The sequence below is a fragment of the Panicum virgatum genome, chromosome 1N (assembly GCF_016808335.1).
Source record: "Panicum virgatum strain AP13 chromosome 1N, P.virgatum_v5, whole genome shotgun sequence".
NCBI classification, from domain to species: domain Eukaryota; kingdom Viridiplantae; phylum Streptophyta; class Magnoliopsida; order Poales; family Poaceae; genus Panicum; species Panicum virgatum.
In genome coordinates this window covers 34864752-34881543 of record NC_053145.1, presented here as the reverse complement: position 1 = coordinate 34881543, position 16792 = coordinate 34864752, and the positions used below count along the sequence as shown (strand labels likewise).

The 16792-nt window shown below is 45.4% G+C and overlaps 1 pseudogene; it reads left to right on the top strand.

The window, feature by feature from the left end:
- Positions 1–8645: 8645 nt before the first annotated feature.
- LOC120655681 overlaps positions 8646–16792 on the top strand; it is a 28834-nt pseudogene continuing 20687 nt past the window's right edge.

Genomic DNA, 16792 nt, shown 5'->3' with positions numbered 1-16792 from the left:
GGGCCTCTTTTGACATATGACCAAATGAGCGATAATGATCTATTAAACTGCACAAACTCATTAGTCACAATAATGGTTGACATTAATCACCGAAACATACCTTGAGGGCCTAGATGCTTACACAAGTTCATCGAGGTAACTAAGAAGTTTTATGGCAACAAACCACTTTTTGATACTATGCAGGTTCCCACGTACGCCAAGTATCTCAAGGATATCCTTGGCAATAAGAGGGTCCTACCGACCACCGAGGTCGTGCAGCTTACGGATGAGTGTAGCACATCTATACTCAACCCTCTCATGGAGAAGAAGAAGAAACCAGGATGCCCCACCATCACATGTTCCATCGGAGCTCAACACTTTAAGCACGCTCTTTGCAATCTGCGAGCAAGCATCAGTGTCATGCCAAAGGTAATTTATGATAAACTTAACCATCATGCACTTTCTCCTAATGCCATGTGTTTGCGGCTAGCAGACCAATCAATTCATCTTTCCCGCGGGGATCGCCGAGGATATTCCAATGAAAATATAGAATTTCTTCATCCCCGTTGATTTTGTCATTCTTGACATGGAGGTCGACACTACGATCCCTCTCATATTGGTGAGGCCATTCTTGAGTATGATAAATGCACATATTGATGCGGGAGTTGGAGTAATCCAACTCAACATCAATGGGCAGAATGAGAGATTCGATTTCAGACCGAAGGGTGAAAAATGCTCACAGATCAAAAGTTTCAACCGGAAGGAATCCGTGAAAGAGCTGGAGAAGCAATATTCCCTCATCGAATTCGTGGAGAATCTTCGAACTCGAGAGGAGATTAAGGTGTATAACTAACGGAACGCGAAGTGGAATATCCAACGTATGAATTTTCTGGAATTTGGGAAGAAAGAGATCGAAGTAACTCTGCCTATGGCGGAAGAAAGTATCGCCACCAACGTCTCCATCAGGTGACGACGACCGAACCCAAAGTATGGATAGTCTTGCTCAGGACGAGAAACTCGAGCCCTTGCCATGATATACGTGGTAGTTATCCATTCTTGTATTTGCATATAGGATAGTTTATCTTCTTGCACAGTTTTTCTCCTTTCACATCATGGCATGTTTAAATTTTCGCAAATGCATTCTTTTCATTTTACATTGCATACAAAAAAAAATCAGCCAAGATGGCAGACCTAGTGAGCTTCATTCAAGCTTGGGGGGGTGCCGATGTATCCAGATAAGTCATCCGTCCTATCCTTTTGTCTTGTGTCCTAAAAAAAATAGTTCGTTTAAATCATTCAAAAACTCAAAAAAAGTAAAAGTATAAAATAAAATAAAATAAAAATAAAAACAAAATAAATAAATAAATTAAAGCACAAAAAAATTATTTCATGCTTTGAATAAAACTCCCAGCTTTTATGTGTGGAAATCCATGTAAGCTCTTATCATGGAAATGATGTATAGTTGCTCTGTCCATGCTTTGCAAGTGCCTCGTATACAACTGTTTACTCTCCTAGTACTTGAACTAGTTGGCACATAAGTAGTTCCACTAAAATCTGGTTTGAGTGGGAGCATGAGTTTGATTTCCTAGTCTAAGTTGTTGTGAGATTTGAGATGGCCCGACTCGGAATAAAACTGCATGCTCTAGTAGGGAACCTCTCGGAATTTCTTTAAAATAAAACATGGTAAAGATCTCCCATTTGGTTTACATGCCCTACACAAAGCCATAATATTTTATCATATGAAACTATATAAGCCATCTTGAGTTATTTTGAGCTCTGTCGAATGGTGAGTCCGTTCAAGGAAGACACTTGTCATCTACCGATCTATCTCCTTTGCATACCCATTGTTTTGCTAGCCTCAAAATGTCTGGCATGTCAATCACCTGCCATGGGTATTGATATCCACCTTTGCCAGACAATTCCCATCACAACAAAAACCCAAAATCTCCACAGTGAGCCTATCCATCTCTAATGTCTATTCAAGCAATGCTCAATTCCAAAAACTCTATCATTATGGAGTGTGGGTTATCTTCTTTAAAAAAAACTGGAGTAGAAGCAATGAAAAAAAATAGAGAGACAAGACCCATACCTCCACTCAAAAGAGTTGAAATAAGGGGCTCAAATAAAAAGACCAAAAATTTTCTAAGTGTGAGTCCATTTCCTCCCTCTCCCCTGAACATTTTACCTTCCATAAGATCGGGATTTGATCGAGTACCAACCTTCTGCGAACCACTCTTTGGCTCGGCAACACAGATAACCAAGGTATACTACACTCTCCCTACCTAAAAACTCCACCTATCAGCCTTATAGTAGGAAGAAGATGGTCAAATTGTTCGACCATGGTGAGGATCAGACGCCTTGAGCGACTTGAGAGTGCCATTGGGGAATCTTGAACCACTTTTTGAAAACTAGCAAAATATTTCGAGATAGGAACCTGAACAAGAAGCAGGAAATATTTCGGTAAAGGTTATTCAATCTCTCAACTGCCCAAGACGAGGGATGAAATGCCAATAAGCACCATCTACCAGAAACCAAGGTATGAACCAACTTATTCAAAGTACATATGGGTTAGAGTAATATGTTGTGCATAAGGTTTCTGCAAGTTATGAGCATTGATGCAACTCCTGATCCACCGAGCCTCAGGTTTAGCTTTGCTCGAGGACGAGCAAAAGTTTAAGCTTGAGGGAGTGTTGACGGCCATTATTTTCCATTTTGACCATCAACTTTTCGGGAATAAAATGAGATTTACACCATGTTCCATACATATTTTTCTTATTTCTAACAAGTTCCACAAGTTTTGGATGAGTTGTGCTTTCAGGAGATAATATACCAAAAATGAGCCGAAACTGGGAAAAACCCAAGCCGGTCGGTCGGCCTTGCCTAGGCCGGCAGGCCTAGCACCTCCATTAACTATGCCACGTCTTTAGTCCAGGAGTGAAGTGACACGCTCACATTACCTCTAAACCATGAATTGTAAGTTGGTTTGATCAAATAGACCGAAAGGCCTAGCACATGGATTGAAGGACCCAGCTTCAGCACTTACCGAGATCTTTTGGCCCGAAGCATCACTATGGACTTCATGCACCCTTGGATCAAGATGTCAGTGAAACGATAGGCTGAGATGTGCCAAACCTAGGCCGGCCAACCTAGAAGAGGCCGGCTGGCCTACAAATTTCAGCGTTGAAGCCAAGCAACCCACACCGACACCAGGAGGAGATCAGGAGCGTCCACGAGAAGGGCGGTTACAAATAGAGAAAATCCCAGGCCGGTCGGCCTGGAAGAGGCCGGCCCCACTTTGCAGCGTCTCAAGTTCATCTTCGCATGGAAGCTACATCAACCGACCCTCTTGCGTACAACTGACGCCTCGGCCAGATACCGACCTCTAGCTAGTATAAATAGGACCTCATCCCTCACTTGTAAGACACACACCAAAGAAGTTCTCTCTTCTCACTTTTGTTTCCTAGAGTGAGTCGAGTCGAGCTTGTCTCGGGATTCCGAAGTCGTCATTGGAAGTCGGGTATAAGCTCTTGTATCTTTTTCTTTGACATTTATCAATATAAGTTATCTTCTTTATCTTTTCGAGTCACCTTACCTTCTGCATTTATTTATCTTTCCAAGTTATCTTTCTTGTGTGGGGAAGTAATTCCTCTAGCTTAGGCTTTGTACCTATCTTGTTTATCGGGATCTTACCTTACGGGTTTTCTCGCCCGGACTAGGGAGGCTCAAGTTAGTTCCCTAGGTTGAGGGAGATTTCTCTTGGTCGCGACAAGAGAAATCCTAACACAGAGTACGGAAGTGGTGTCTGGGCTCAGTTTTAGCTAGAAAGTCTGTTCCACCCCACAAAACCGTTGTGGTAGGCGGCAGGTGATGACAGCCATGTCCGTCCCTCGTAGTCCACCACGTTCGGGAGTTTTCATAGCAGTAGTTGCAGGTTGCCGTTGGACTCCCCTCTCATCCCTTTCTGAAGTCCTTCCTCTTCCAGCCACCGAAGTAAGCTCTAGGTTCCCGGTAACTTGTTAGAAACAAGGTTTAGTCTAGAGAGGCTAGCTCGATAGTTTAGAAGTGTTTTAGGAATCTTTCTCGCTCGTTGTCCTCCTTGCTGCTTACCTCTCTAAGGAGTACAGTCTCCTGTGTCAGACGGTCATCGCTGGCCATTATCTCATCCTATCATATTAGGCTTACCCCCACTAAGTTAGTCGGTTGATATCTCTTGTAAAGTTTGTCAGTCGATTCTCCAATACTCTTTAACCATAGTGCTTCCCTGAGGAAATACATGATTCCCTGGAATACTCAAAGGTGAAGTGCTATAGCGGTGATTCTGTGCGCTTGCGGAATCCATATTCTATTGAGCGTAAGAAATGACAACAAGGTGCTGGTGAAGATGATGTCGGTTGAGCTTCAGTGTCTACTAGAATCTTCCCGATTGTCCATCCCTGGATATTTGCTTCAATCACTAGGGTATCAGAGTTCGGGTAGCTGATGATGTTGATGTCCTCCTCGGAGAAGGGGATTTGGCATGTGGAACCATTAGGTTTTGACCACAGGTCGATCCACCAAGATGTTGTGGACCTATCTGAAGTAGTCAAAAGATGAGCCTCTGAGGATAGGCATTATCGTCCCTAAGGTGGGGAGTACCAAGGGTTGTGCGGTTTGAGAGTTTTGGCCTTCTTGTTTTGCTGTTGGCCTTGGCGGAGGTGGGTCCAATTCTTCTTGCATGGGAGTGTGGCTTGCTGCTTGTGAAGGTTGTTTATAGTTGGAGTCTGCCAATTGGCGGGGTATGGGTGGAGTTGAATGCGAGTGTAGGTGGGAAGGTTAGATAGTAGGGTAGACCAGACCAACTGGTGTGCCTTATTAGCTTGGATTTTTTTCTTAGCCTCCATTCTTTTGAGAGTTTTCCTCTTTTCTGGGCATTAGCTGGTGGTAAGGTCCAAATTGTTTTTGTGGAAATGGCAGAAGAATTTTCTTGGTTGGCTTGGTTGTGGAAGCTGGTTCGGGTGCGAAGGCCCTCAACCTCGGCATCTGCGTCGACCTCTGCCACGGTTGGACCTCCCACCCCTTTGGGGGAATGGTGGCTATTTGTGGCTGCATTGTTTGTGGAAGGCGTAGTAGGATGTGGTGTCATGAAAGGCTCTAAGATGCTTTGTAGGTCGTTATCTTGAAAAATTCAACCAGAAAAATGTAGTGTTGAGTCTAAGGTCTTCTGCTATGTTGGGTAGGGTGTTGCCATCCTTGCTGGACAGCATTTTCTTATCTCATCATTTTTCTTTGTTCAACCCTTCTCTTCTGGTCAGCATTGAACCTTATATACTTTTCCATCTCTGCGTATAGGGCGCTGAGTGTGGTGGGTGGCTCTCTTGAGAGATGGGATGCTAGTAGACCTGGGAGCGATCCTGTGGTGCATTTTCTGATTGCTATGTCTTCGGGGAAGTTGGAAGTCTGAACCTTATTATGAACGAACCTTTGAAAGTAATCATAAAGAGGTTCTTTATCTTCTTTAAGGCATTGGGACATATCACGGAGGTTGTTTTGATTTTTCCGAAGCCTTGGAAGCCTTGCTTCAGTTTGAGCTTGAGGTTGTTCCAACTTAGAACAAACCTTGGTGTTAGATAGGAGTACCAGTTAGTGACCGGACCTTCGCGAGCCATGATGAAGGATTTTGCCATAATTGGATCGTCCCCACCAAAAGATGCAATTGTGGCCTCCTAAGTCATGAGGAACTGGGTTGGAGCTATTGAGCCGTTGTACTTGGTGAGTTGAGTAGATTTGTAGCCTTGTGGCCAAGGGGTTTGCTGCAGGATCACGGTTAATGGTGAGTTGGGGGTCGAATAAGGGTGAAGAGGTGGTTGGCGGTGGATGCTCCCTTGAAAGTGACCCTTGGGGCGATGGTGGCTCATGGTGAAGGTTTTGGCTTTCCGTGTGGTGGGAAGCCCTAATGGAGTGATGGTTTTGCTTTTTGCTCCTTTTCATATTCATCATGCTCATTCTCCGGTGCTCTTTGGAGGTTCTCGAGCTCTGCTTGGTGGTATTTCAGCTGATAACTTGCATTTGGCTTCGGCGAATTGCTGAGCCTATCGACTTTGTTGAGTAGCTTTTTGCTTTGTGGCCACCTGTGCACTGATTTTGTCATTGGCTTTTTCAATGTTCTTGAGCTGAGCAATGATCGAAGCTAGGTCTTTTTGCTGAGCGCTTGGTAGTTCATCATCTCCACTTTCTTGAGTTGCAGCTACCTTTTTCTTGCTTGCCTACTCTAGCGTTGTGCTCTTGCTCAGTGGTGTCCTCGAAGGTAACTGTTTTCTTCTCTGAAGGGGTCTGGTCTTGTGTCTCAAGCTCTGGCTCCATTAGCTCCGGAGGTTGCGGTAGGCTTCTTCTTTGCGGGTGCCATCATATGTTGTTTAGTCGAGCTAAGACCATGGTGGATGCCTCTGCTGGGTTCGAGCGAGTGAAGTTGAAACAGAAATGAGGAGAAGGTTTGCAGATGTAATAGAAACAAGGTGTAAAAAAATGTGAACTATGATATCCAAAAAATCATCTGCATCCAAAGCTTAAAGTGTACACATTATCTACTCCTACTGAATCACGTTTCTCATGTGATGCCGAAGGTAATCTCTGACCCTTCATTCATGCCCTTCACGTGTCTTCACCTTCGGCCATCTTTAGGGACGACTTTCGGTAGTCTCGAAGGCTGTAGGGTTGTTCCACTGTCCTTCTGAAGGCAGACCCGAAGGTCACAGGAGCTTCTATTGCTCTTGTGAAGATCATTGGCAACCTTCGATTTCCACTTGAAGCTGAGTCAGCAATGAAGTAATGAAAAAGAGCTTCCGAAAGACTTTAAAAGCTGATCGAAGGTTATTCAATTATCATGGTGTTATAAGCACCCAAGAAGTCATGCGTAATCTTCAACTTGTGCCTATTGGAGGTGGCTCTATTATTGGAGGTGCTAATAAGTACCAAAGTTTAGCACGCAACTTTAGCCCATCCAAATTAAACATGCCCTTATTCTACTAACTGGGATCTGCATTATTGGAGCCTTGGGGGTAGGTGAACGTACGCATCGATGGAGACGAGACGAGGAGATTGCTGTGCATCATAACCCTTGGTTTGTGCGAGGCATCTCCCATACATTTGTTTGGAGCTAGCGTTTGTTGTTAGATGTCAGCGGGTGTTGAAGAGAAGCCAAGTCAACACTGCTACGGGAATAAACATACATGCATATATATCGATTAGTCTTTGAACAAATCTGCTGTCTTCAACACAAAATTCTGATGATGCTTGTTAGTTATCAGGAGTACCACTCGAAAATGCCGTGCCACAACGGACAACAGGGTGTAACCGTACCGCGTACCCACACCGGAATCATGCATATAATCAGGGAGAGACGACCGAGTCCAGCAGCAGTTAACAAGGGATTGTATGAGTCTCTATCCAGGTCAGGACTAGTGGAAACATATAACAGCTGTGTGTGACGGACTCTATAGCGACAAAACCATGCATGGGCAGGAATCAAGCATGGCATCTCCATCTCCATCTCCCATTCTCCCTGAAGAATGTGGACGATGCTCTTTGTCTGAAAGGAGGTACGTACAACCAATAACATTTATTAGTCTTCTAAATATTTCTGTCCTTTTCTTGGAGACTATTGCGTACGTATATCGGGTGCCTATACAAGCTAGTGCTGTTTATTATTGGTTGAGTGACAACAACTGGAATATAATCCCTGAATGAAACTGAGGACAAGTGGAAAATAAAGAACAATAAGCAAGTGCATGATCGAACTCCTGAGTCCTGATGAATGCATGAAACTGAGAAGAAAAAAGAAGAATAACCATCTACATATGCAAAGTTGCATGGTAACTGATGGGTAAGCAGCCATTTCGATCTCCAGTCCACACCCCATATTTGTTTGGATAGGGGTGGATTGGAGGGGAATAATGAGGGGGACTCAGTCTAAAATGAACTAACTTCTCCTTCAATCCCTCCCATTCCACTTCAATCCACTAGTATCCAAACAAGACCTAAGTTTGCATCCCCACACATTCACCCGTGGTACGTAGGAGATGGGGGCATCGATAGTAAGGTCATTTATCTGTTCGTGTTTTGTAAAAAAAAAAAGCAATAATAGCCGAATGCAGAGATAAAATGTCATTGCCTAACTAGTTATTAGGAGAATGTTCTTTGTCGTGGTGAAACCGTCCCTGTCCATCTAAGTGCGAGTCTCTTTATTATTTTTATGTGATGCTTGTATTTTCTTTTTGAAGTAGTTGAGATGCTTGTATTGAGTTGACTTCATATCTGTCTTGGAGTGTATATATAGGTGTGTTAATAACCGATAGGAATGACGAAACAATAATATACGTCGGCCGCCGGCAACAACAAGCCTCTTCCTCTCCCCTCTATTTTTTTTCTTTCCTTGCACAAATTCATCAAGCGTGGGAGAGACGTACTGTAGCAGCCCGTCGATCAGGTGCTCCATTCTAGCTAGGTTCCACAGGCGCCATCAATTCCTCCAACCACAAGTGATAGGAGGCTGGTATGTGGTGGTAGAATGGTAGCTCGATCTTGACGTGGTCGTCTTCCGGCGGCGCCGCCGCGTCTTTGCATGCATATAAAACTTGGGCTCTGCCGCTGTTCCCTCGAGCAGGCTAGCTTATTGTTCCGGTCAGCAAAACATGTGGAGGCTCAAGGTGTCGGAGGGCGGCGGTGCCGGCGGCCCGTGGCTGCGGTCGACGAACGGCTTCCTCGGGCGGGCGGTGTGGGAGTTCGACCCCGACCATGGCACGCCGGAGGAGCGCGCTGAGGTGGAGAAGGTGCGCCGAGAGTTCACCGAGAACCGCTTCAGGAGGAAGGAGTCTTCCGATTTGCTCATGCGTATGCAGGTATACGTGCATGCATGAATGGATGATACATGATATATATTTTGTTTCTTACAAAAAAGCCTCTAGCTGATTTAGTTATATAGCTTCGGTAGCACTTCTCAGATCCTCAGTTCGACCCTTGGTAGAAGCGAATTTCAAGAAGTTTCTTCGGCCTAGAAGCCAAAGTTGCTCCGTTACTATATTAGTGCCTTTTGATAAAAAAACGGTGGAGGGGGCATCGTAACCCCTCCAGCCATCTTTAGCACAAAAGGAATGCAAACATAAAGTCGCTCCCTCTCAATGAAAAACGGTGGGGGCATAACCCCTCAAAACCAGATATCCAAATAGCACAATCCAGATTTTATCTCGAATCTATATATTCTCTCTCCTTGCCATGTCAGCAAAATTGATAATATTTATTGCTATGAAATCCTCTATGAAATTCACATTAAGACTGGACTTAAAATCTAGAATCCAATCCACTCAGAAATGCTAGGTCATTTCGCTGCACGTAAGGCTAGGGCCGTGTTTAGTTCTTTGTGCCAAAAATTTTTGGAATAGAATCTCGCTAATTTGTTGTATTAAATGAAGTCTATCTATAAAACTTTTTATATGAATGGGTTGTAAATCGCGAGACGGATCTAATGATAGTAATTAATCCATGATTAATTGTCGGTGTACCCAGACCGGGCTACCCACTCCTACTGTGTCAAGGCTGATACACGCGTAGTTATCCGTAACTACGCCCTGAGGGCCTGAACAGCCGGACCCCAGCGGTCCGACTCCGTCTCACTGGGCCAACGGCCTCGGACCTACTCCACCACATAGGGACATGTCCGGTGACGCCACGTGTCCCAGAGATGGAAATGCTCAGGGTCTTCTGCCGTGGATTCGGACCCCCACAGTCGGGTCCGGGACCTCCACGTGCCTATCCGGACCCCCCGAGCCCTCGGTTCAGCACTCCGCTCGGGAGGGGTTCGGAGCTGCCACGTGCCAGTGGCCCCCGGGCCCACCTGCGGGTGAGGTATTAACCCGCAGGTGGGGCCAAATCCATGTCGTGGTTGACGCCTGCTCGGACGGACCGCACCGGTGTTCTCCGCGGGGGAATTCATCCCCTGCAACGCCAGTAGCTGGCGCTGCCGGTCTCCAGGTACTCTGGCCCCTGTCCTGTACACAACTTAGGACTGGCGTTTAGTAACTTGCTCACGTGGTTCTGGATCCCGTTGGCAGAGGTCCATTGAGATACGCAGCCAGACCTGTGGAACAGAGCTTAGGAGGCCAGGCCTCAAGCTAGAGTGCCTCAACTACACTGCTGCGTGCCTCGGTAACAGACGAGCCGCTTTGGAAACAGGCGGGCTTACCGTGTTGTCATGTCACGTCTGTCCAACCCGTGAGTGGGTATCCGATGCCCTGCTCTGGCAACGCATGCCCCTACCACCAGCATTTAATGCGACAGGAGGGTTAGCTTCAGGCAGAAGACTCGTGCCTGTGGGACACGTGGCGGCACCGGATCTGAGGGTCGGCGGCCGTGCCCACAGGGGCACGTGGCGGTTCCGGACCCCTGCCCAAGCGGGGAGCGGAGGTCTGGAGGTCGGCCCTGTGGGACACGTGGCGGCGCCAGACCCTGGGGTCGGCGGCCGTGCCACAGGGGCTTGCGAGGGCTCCGGACTCCTACCCAAATAGGGTGCTGGGTCCGGGTCCCTTGGCTGGCTCGATGACTCAGGCCTCTTGGAGGTCCGGCTTGCACTTGTAGAGACCCAGGTCCAGCCCGCGGAGGTTCGGGACCTGTCCGCGGGGTCCGGACCCGTGGTCCGTGGTTGCCGCTCCTGAGCGCCTTCGTCCTTGTATTGTAGGAGAGGGTACTCCTGTTTGAGTGTACCGACATTAATTTATAATTAGCGGCTGGTACTGTAGCATCACTGTTGCAAATCATGGATTAAATAGGCTCATTACAACCCATTCGTACAAAAAATTTTATAAATAGATTTCATTTAATATTTCATGCATGTGTCTAAATATTTGATGTTATGTTTTTGGGGGAAAACTTTTGGGATCTGACCCTAGATGATCGTATGGACCGTCGTTTTAGGCTACGCCCGCGAGTTATGGTTTATCTTTTTTTTATCGCTCGAGTGCTAGACACTCTCCCGGGTGTGAGGCGGAGGGCTGAAAGTGGAGAGTAATGGCCCTAAATTCGAGCTTATACAACATAAAAAACAAAAATCGGCCCACTGAAAATCTGAGTTGTACTACTTATCTGGAATTCCGTTTCGAAAAAAATAATCATGCATTGAGATGGATGGGTGGGTGCTGCAAACGGAATGGGCTGTCACAAGGCCGCGCCCAAAATATTGCGCTTTTTAGTAGGACGGTAAAACGCCCATGGGCCCACCCTTCCGGTGACTTCATGAATCCGTAGCTCGGTCTATGGGCCCACGGGAACGGTGAGCTTCCAAGGAGCGCAGTTGGAGGCCTGGCTGGCGGCGGCGAGGATGTGCTGGCGGCGGCGGCGGCAGAGGCTAAAGCGAGGGCGAGCGGGGTGGTGGCCGCGAGAGTGATTGGGAGGGAAGCTGTTGGAGCGCAGCAAGGAGGTGGAGCCGCTCGTTTCCGTGGTTTCCTCCCTCGGAAGTGCGCTCCAATGGCGCGCAGCTGGGCACCTCCTTCCCGTCATGCCGTTGGTACTCATCGATGGTTACGCATTTTAAAGCATAATATGCAATTTTATTTTTAATATCCTGAGTAAACAAGTACGGCAAAAATTCTAGCACATAGCTTAACAGAATCTCGATCGTGAATTCTCTGCAGTGTGCCAAGCAAAACGGCCATCAACGGCACCTGCCACGCATCAAGCTTCAGGGGGATGAACAGGTTACCGAAGAAGCTGTACTGGAATCGTTGAGGCGAGCACTGGATCAGTTCTCTTCCCTGCAAGCGAGTGATGGCCACTGGCCCGGTGATTTCAGCGGGGTCATGTTCATCATGCCTGGTTTGGTGCGCCTTGATTTCTGCACACAGCATCGTGCACACTTCGTTTTCTTTTACTTCCTTTTATTCATTATTAGTTGACTTCCTTTTCACCACCATTTGTGCACCTTCACTTGCAGATATTTGCATTGTATGTCACTGGATCACTCAATGCTGCCATATCACCGGAACATCGCCGCGAGATATGCCGCTACATATACAACCATCAGGCATGTCACGACTATCTCCGAAGCCTTGGTTTGATGGCCGGGATCCTGGCCTGCTGTAAGGATCACCGGGGTGTCCGACTCTAAAGGGGGAGGGGGTGAATAGGATCGCTAATCACTTTCTATTCTAGGGCTCAATCTATTTGCATGAGATAAACCTAACACGCCCTACACATGCTAGTTATGACTAAGGTTTATCTATGCTACTCTCTACTTAGCCCTAAAAGATTTGCAACCTATAGCCAATTCTAATCAAACTAACTAGGAAAGTAAAGGTACGCAAGATAGAGTAAGTGCGGAAACGTAATGCGGTAAGTAAAGATGTAGACACATCTACCTTGACAATGGGAATAACACAAGGAATATTGCATGGAAAAGATTAATCCGATGATGATTCACTTTTAGATTCAAGACTCATATTTCATTTTAAGCTCTTCATGCTCATTGTCTACCAAATTGTATTTGTTTAGCAAGTTCTCATATCTTGAGACAAATGAAGCATGAAGTTTTTCTTTAGCCTAGAGAGTTTTGATTTCTTCATTTTGTTTAGTGAGATATTCTTGTTGATTATTGTGAAGTGTCATCATCTCACTAATTTTATCGGTTTCAACATCAGATTCATCATTTGAGGAGGAGTCATCACTTACATCGTTATTACCTAGTGCCATAAGATACATGGGAGGTGGTGATGATCTCCGAGGGCGATGTGTGGTGGAGCTCTTGGAATTTTTCTTGTGACTTGAGCTTTCACCACTTTTCTTGGGCTTGTAGATGGCGGAGAGAGCTTGAGATCTTGACTTGTTCTTTTTCTTCGCCATCTTCTCCATCCAAACCGCACTCCCTCTAATGAGTGTTTTGTACCCAAGCTCATAGAGCTCATGTACATGCTCGACAATCTTGCGGTGGTGGTATAGCACAGTCCTTGGATATTCTTCATCACTTGAACTTGATTCATCATCACTATCTTCCTCATCCTCTTCTTCTTGTTCACTTGAGCTTGATGAGTCTTGTCGCCTTGGTTGGTGCTTGCATGAGTCCTTGGCGACGAGACTCTTTTTGCTTGAAGAAGAGGTGGACTCTTGCTCTTTCTTCTTTGTCATCCCCATACTATATTCATGGGCAATGATTTGATTGATGACTTGGTTGGGTGTAAGTTTGACCAAGTCTTCCTTTTGCAAGAGTGTATTGATGATGTCATAGTCGGGCTTGCGAAGGCTTTGGAGAATCTTACGGTTGATTTCTTCATCTTTAACTTGATTGAGACCTAAAGCATTAATTTCATTGACAAGAGTATTTAATTGTGAGTACATGTCATGAGCATTTTTATTGAAAAGTAGCTTAAAGCTACTAAGCTCCTCGCCGAGAATATGATATTTTTTATTGGCAACATCCTTTGTGCCTTCATGATTCTCGACAATTTGCTTCCATAGCTTATGAGCATTTTCATTTGCAAATACACGATTAAACACACTATCACATAGAGAAGACAATAGAATTGATTTTGTAATGGCATCATATTGTCTCTCGGCCTTAGTCTCATTTTTCATGCCTAATTCGGTGACACGCCAAACATCAAGCCCATGGTCTTGGAGATGTGCTTGCATAAGCACTTTCCACCGTGGAAAACCCGTGCCATCGAAAAACGGAGCCCTATCGGTACTCATCCCTTCCCCGGACATGATACTCACTCCACGGTGAAGTCGACGGGTCTCCTACGAGTTTTCTCACAAATTTTCCAATGGAATTGGCTAATCCTCGTAAGAGGTGTGAGACCAAACTCTGATACCAAATGTAAGGATCGCCGGGGTGTCCGACCCTAGAGGGGGAGGGGGTGAATAGGGTCGCTAATCGCTTTCTATTCTAGGGCTCAATCTATCTGCATGAGATAAACCTAACACGTCCTACACATGCTAGTTATGACTAAGGTTTATTTATGCTACTCTCTACTTACCCCTAAAAGACTTGCAACCTATAGTCAATCCTAATCAACTAACTATGAAAGTAAAGGTACGCAAGATAGAGTAAATGCGGAAACGTAATACGGTAAGGGAGAGAATATGCAAACTCCCATGAAGACACCAAGACACACGATTTAACGTGGTTCGGTTAGGACACCAAGTCCCTCCCTACGTCCACGGCCACTTGTCCAACAAGAACAAGTGTGATGCCAAGTCTCTTCGCTTGATCACCGTCTTGCGTTCGCCACCAAGGCTTCCGGCAAGCAAAGGCTAAGTGGCGCCAAGTCACCACGACAAGGCCACCGCCACCGTCTCTCTCAAAGCGTCACCAACGACACCGTCTTCACTATTGGAGCTTCTCACCAAGAGGGGTCTTCTTCCCCGCACAAAGTGTCGTTGCCTCTCCACACCAAGTCGGAAGGTCACACGACGAGTACACAAGATGCTTGCCACAACAAGACTTTCACTCAAGCTAGTTCTCTCAAGAGCTAAGCCTAATCAAGCACTAAGCACTCTCACAAGTGTGCTTAAGCCTATATGATATACAATGAAGCTCTAAGGTGGTTGGAGAGGATCTTTAACTCTTTTATGCTTCCATAGTCTCCAGCAACCTCAAATGACCCGGCCTTGGGGGTATATATAGGCAGCACAAGCAAATATAGCCGTTGGAGAAAAGCTGCCAAACAAATACTTAACGCCGGTTAATCCGACGCACCTCCAATAGCCATCGTCGGTTCAACCGGTGATACTAAACTGCCCGCCTCAAAAACTAGCCATTACGTGTACGGGCAATCAACCGATGCTGCGTCGGTTTAACTGGTGAGTGTAGTTGTCCTGTGAACTCTGAAAAACCAACTCTCTGGACAACTGCACTGACGTTCACCAAGACCCAATCGTCGGTTCATCCGGTGTATAGACCTTGCCTCAGCTTCTGGGTCCATTGCACCGACGTATTCAACTTCCCTAACGTCGGTTCAACCGGTGAAACCAAAATTCCTGGTGTGCTCCAAGTCAATGCACCGACGTATGTGATTTTCTCAGCATCGGTTCAACCGGTGATACTAAAGTATCTATGTCTTGATTTCTTTGACTTGGTTTCTTTGAGGGTCTCTTCAATTCTTGTCCTTAGCGGAACCACCGTAGGTGTGGCCCTTCGGGCCTAGCTACGCCTATCTTCTCTTTGTCATCACTTGAACCTAAAAGCCTGAGAATGGTCATTTTAACAATTATATTAGTTCAAGTGTTGTGTTGTCTATATTAATCACCAAAATATTATATTGAAATATGGCATGAGATGCCATTTTCGCTACACCTGCTCATGCCATAGGCCTCATATGTAGCATTTCCTCTCCTATTGTAGCTAAATTATTGAAATAGTGCAGGATTTTTTTTTCAACGGATAGATCAAAATAATTTTGTACTACTTCAACAAAGTTTTAAGTTCAGTATATCCACATTTTTCTGAAGGACCTACCTAAATTAAGAGTACTTCTGTTTTCCAAACCAAATGTATATTATGCAGAACGAAGATGGTGGATGGGGTACACTCATATTGGGTTCAAGCAGCATGTTTGGTACTTGTTCCAATTACATCACCCTAAGGCTTCTCGGTGAGGAGCTAAATTTCAAGAACTATGCATTGGCCAAAGGGCGGACATGGATCCTAACCCATGGTGGTGCAACCTTGGTGCCCCAATGGGGAAAAATATGGCTTTCGGTATGCTCCACTGTGCATTTATAAAAGGGCGTATCCAGTGCCGTATGTTTCCCGCACTGTGCGGGGTCTGGGACTCTTTTTTTTCTGTTGGAAAAGTTATATCATGATCTCATTTGTAATTCTAATTCTTTTACAACTGTGTGACTGATATTAAATTTTCTTTGTCATCGAATTGAGATACTGGGATTGTATGATTGGTCGGGAAATAATCCAATTTTCCCTGAATTGTGGCTAGCTCCCAAATTTCTTCCATTTCATCCTGGTATTTCTTTAATCAAATGGTATTTCGAACCTCCACGATATTAATCATTGGGTGCATGGATTTATCTGCCAATGGCTTACCTTTACGGCAAGAAATTCGTTGGACCTATTACACCAACTATACTGGACATAAGAGACGAGATCCATGTTATGTCATATGACAAGATTGACTGGACCGCAGCTCGCACTGCATGTGCAAAGGTTTGCCGGATTCCTTGCTGTTTCTACTTTCGCTATCTGCATGGATACAGTGGTGGTGGGAAATTTGAGGATTTGCCCTCAGTTAGGTGCAGTTGATGGATTTTAAAAAAAAACTTTTCAATTTCATTGATGAGCCGCTGGCCAATAAATAAACTGAGGGAGAAAGCTCTGGGCAATCTCATGGAACATATCCATTATGAAGATGTGAACACGCAGTATATCTGCATATGTGCTGTAAACAAGGTAATGTCAGCAAAAATTAAGGCCTTACACGAAACACAGGGGAATTTTTCCTGGCTTGGTCTTGTTTCTATTTTGTGCTCTATGATCTACATCATGGACTGGTGCTTTGTGTTTTTTAGTATTAATTAATTTTATATTTAGGCTCTAAACATGATCTGCTGCTGGGTAGAAGATCCAAATTCAGATGCATTCAGGTGCCACCTTGCAAGGATACCTGATTTCTTGTGGCTCTCAGAAGATGGCATGAAAGCACAGGTACGAGTTATCCCTTTATTTTTTTTCTCAAACAATGCAGGCTACTGCATGTCATTTCATTAAGAGACAAAAAAGTACAACAGGAGAGGTACGCCCCCCCCCCCCACACCCACGCACGCACACACAAAGCATTTA